Source organism: Protobothrops mucrosquamatus, unplaced genomic scaffold (assembly GCF_001527695.2).
Source record: "Protobothrops mucrosquamatus isolate PMUCROS unplaced genomic scaffold, P.Mucros_1.0 scaffold1012, whole genome shotgun sequence".
NCBI classification, from domain to species: domain Eukaryota; kingdom Metazoa; phylum Chordata; class Lepidosauria; order Squamata; family Viperidae; genus Protobothrops; species Protobothrops mucrosquamatus.
In genome coordinates this window covers 108,513-112,192 of record NW_015387248.1, presented here as the reverse complement: position 1 = coordinate 112,192, position 3,680 = coordinate 108,513, and positions in this window count along the sequence as shown.

Genomic DNA, 3,680 nt, shown 5'->3' with positions numbered 1-3,680 from the left:
TAGGTTGTGATGTACTTTATCAAATGCCTTACTGAAGTCCAAGTAAATTATATCCACAGCATTCCTCTCATCCACTAATTTTGTCACTTGGTCAAAGAATGCAATAAGATTTGTCTGGCATGATCTATTTTTGACAAACCCATGTTGGCTTTTAGTAATGACTTTGTTTGCCTCTAGGTGTTCGTTGATTCGTTGTTTGCTTGAAGGTAGGACAGGCTGTAGAGCAGGGGTCTTCAAACTTGGCCCTTTTATGACTTGTGGACTTCAACTCCCAGAATTCCTCAGCCAGCCAGAGTTGAAGTCCACAAGTCATAAAAGGGCCAAGTTTGAAGACCCCTGCTGTAGAGGGACCCTTCACATGTGGTTCAGTGTAGCATTGAGAGAACCTTCATACAAAAATAGTTCTTAGTAACAGAAGGGTTTCATTCAAACTAGGATAGTAGGTCATACAATAACACTTTTAAGGAGCAAGGATAATTTTTCCAAACTAACCAGAGCGTCACAGCACCAGTTTCTAAAGACGTTGTTTTGTGGAGTGTGTTTAAAATGGGAAAATCCATATAAGGTGCCTAATGCACAGGGTCTCATTTTATCTGTGTCCTTTTTTTTAATATATTGTATATATTTATTGGTAAGTACAATAATCAGAAGATATGATAAAATACAACACAAATATAACAGCACTAATAACATTGGAAAAAAAATATTCAAAATAATGAATAAATGAATGACATTTGTAGAAACTGCAATTATATCTATAAAATATTAATGAAGAACTAGTTCAGTTCTTTTACATATTACTAAATCTAGCCATATAAATCATCTTATTGTTCCATCTCCTCAGTTTAGTACAATACTGCAGGTTATTTTGATACACCATATTTATATGTTCAGATACTTAACATTGTATTATATAGATTCCTTAGAATAATAAATATAGGTAAGAGAGAAGAAACAAAGAAAGTGGATATTTTATAGGTATTAATTATATTTTGAATGTTATTGTTACAAGAGTGGTAATTGTTTGATTTTTCTTCAAAATTAAATATAATGAATATATAGTAAATTAAAAAAATTAAGGAAGAGCACATATCAGGGTTTCATCTCTGTTTTTACAGTAATATTGAAGTGGAAATTTCGGGGTGCTCAGCTTTTCAGCCCTGCACAAATAACTGATTGTACTTTTCAAAATGCCTTATTTTGGCAATGTAAAAGAAAACAAAGCAAAATTTGCATTCTTGAGAATTATAAAAAGATCCCAGGTAAAGTACTTTTTAAGTGCATACATTCTGCAGTTAATGGAAGCTTACTATTTTCACAATAACAAGCTTCCCAGCATTTAAAAACATAATACAATTTCCCCGTTTTCGGTTGTCTGTTTTTGTGAGGGTTTTTTCCTACTCCCCCTGCACAGACTGTGAATTTCTCAGGGCCAGCTTGAGAAGCACAAATGGGGGGAAAAGGCCCACGTTTTATCTTGCATTCTTCCAGCAGTTGCACATTGGTTCAGAGTCATAACATCCCGCCTGTGCGGGCTTTTTTTGTTATTTTTCTGCCTAATATTTCTGGCCCATCTGCATTCAAGATGTTTGCCAACACATTCTGGCCTTTCACTTCACACAGCTGATTCCATTCAAGGCCTCCGTGGGCTCCAAGGATGAAAATTTCAAATCAAAGTGAGAACGGGCTGTGTTTTGTTGCCTGCTTATCAGAGCAGCTTTGGAAGAGAAAACTCCTCATGGTTCACACAGAAAGATAAGTGTGTTGGTTGTTTTAGATTTCAATACCCGTTCCCAGGACCAATCTAAGACAGGCTGCCCTAGCCAAAGGACAAGATAGATCCTCTCTATCTTGTTTTGACGTCCCATACCTCAAGGCTGGCTGGGCAGTTGCATCTGATGCCTTCCTGGCAAGGAGAAAGTGTCATCCAACAGCTAAGAGGAGTTTAGGAAGTACAGCTTGCATGGCATCAACAGTGTTTCCATCCTTTCACCTGGTCACCTATGCACCTGCACAGTATTTGCCAAAATATTCCAGCCCAGTCTTTCTCACCACACCTATTTTGTGAGAGGATGACGAGGTGAGTTGGTTGGAAAGGAGCAAGCTAGGCTTCTGAAGTGCTTCTGAAACACCACTTCCAAAGTTTAGGAACATTTTTACATCCATTTATATACTTCAAGGTGCATTTGCAAAATCAATCCAAAAACCAAACTATCAATTTGTGGCTTATAGCATATTGGGGTACCTCAGTTACACAGTACTTTATTGTAGTGCAACAAATTATGCAGAGATGTCTATAGGGCAGAGGGCTCAAAAAGTCAAGATGACACCCACAATCCATCCCATTCCATCTTTTCCTTTCATGCAACATATGTACAAAAGGAGGAGACTTTGAGACATGGTTGTGGCTATCTTGGCTTTTTTTGACCCCATCCAGAGACTCTTGCAACGAAGCTCATAATCTTCTGTAACACATCTGTAATGTGTTTCCCTATGTAATGGGTTTCCCTCCTGTGTTTAGAACAGTGTTTCTCACCCTCAACAACTTGAAGATGTGTGGACTTCAAATTCCAGAATTCCCCAGGCAGCTGTCTCAAGCTATCTTAAACTAGAAATGCTGGTTATGAGAATACCAGTTTAAAGTGTGCTCACTCACTGAAATAACTGTAGGCCATAATATTTCTTGTTCTATTTTTCTCCTCTCTTTTTCTGCTTTTCTCCCCATCAATTTGTTTTGCATCTCCAAATCTCAAAATCATTAGCATTTCTACCATAGCATGAACTTCTCTAGAGGTCTAGACATGATTTCTGATTATAAAATATATTCAAATAGAACTGTAACAATCACATCCCTCCAGCTGTTACCTCAATAACAGTCTAAATATCCAGAACTGGAGACTTTCTATTTTCCTTCTTGATGAGCTAGTAGTCCCCCAGGTAGAGCTGCATGCCACTTAAGAGTCATCTTGGATTTTTAGCTCCTGGTTAAAGAGCAGTTGGTAGTTGTGGGCCTTTGAACAACTTCATCCAGTGCACTAATAAAACCCAATTGTGGATAAAGAGGCTCTGCTCATGGTCACTCAAGGTTTGGTCACCTCTTTCTTGGACCACTGAAACAGACACTGTCAGACTGTCCTTAAAGTTGGTCCAGAATGCAGTAACATAGGTACTGATGATTGCACTTTCAGGAGACACATCTAACAGCTCAACTTCATGAACTGTACTGTCTTTCTTTTGTCTTCCAGGTGCAATTCAAGTGCTAATTATCACCTATAAAGTCTCTCATGCCACAGAGTCAAGATTATTTGAGAGACCACCTGTTTCTGATTGTATCTGCCCATCCCATGAGATTCAGCATAATGGGCACTCTTGAGGCTCCCTTTATGAAGCAAAGTCATCTGAGCCATGTCCTTCAGAATAGCATGCCCCAGAGACTTGGATGCCCCAACCCTGTTGGCCTTGTGTATGGTTTGGATTTTTTCCCTGGACATTGGGCCAGAATACTGGGCAAGACTGTCTGCTAAATAGTTTGGGTTATTGGACAGTTTGGGTTTGGCCTCTGTGTTGTTTTATGTTGTGGTTTTGTGGATTTATTACCTTCCTTCATTTATGCTTCTTTGCTTCATTTTTATGATAGCCACTCCAAGCTACAATTTGCAAGTTGGACAGCTACATAAATT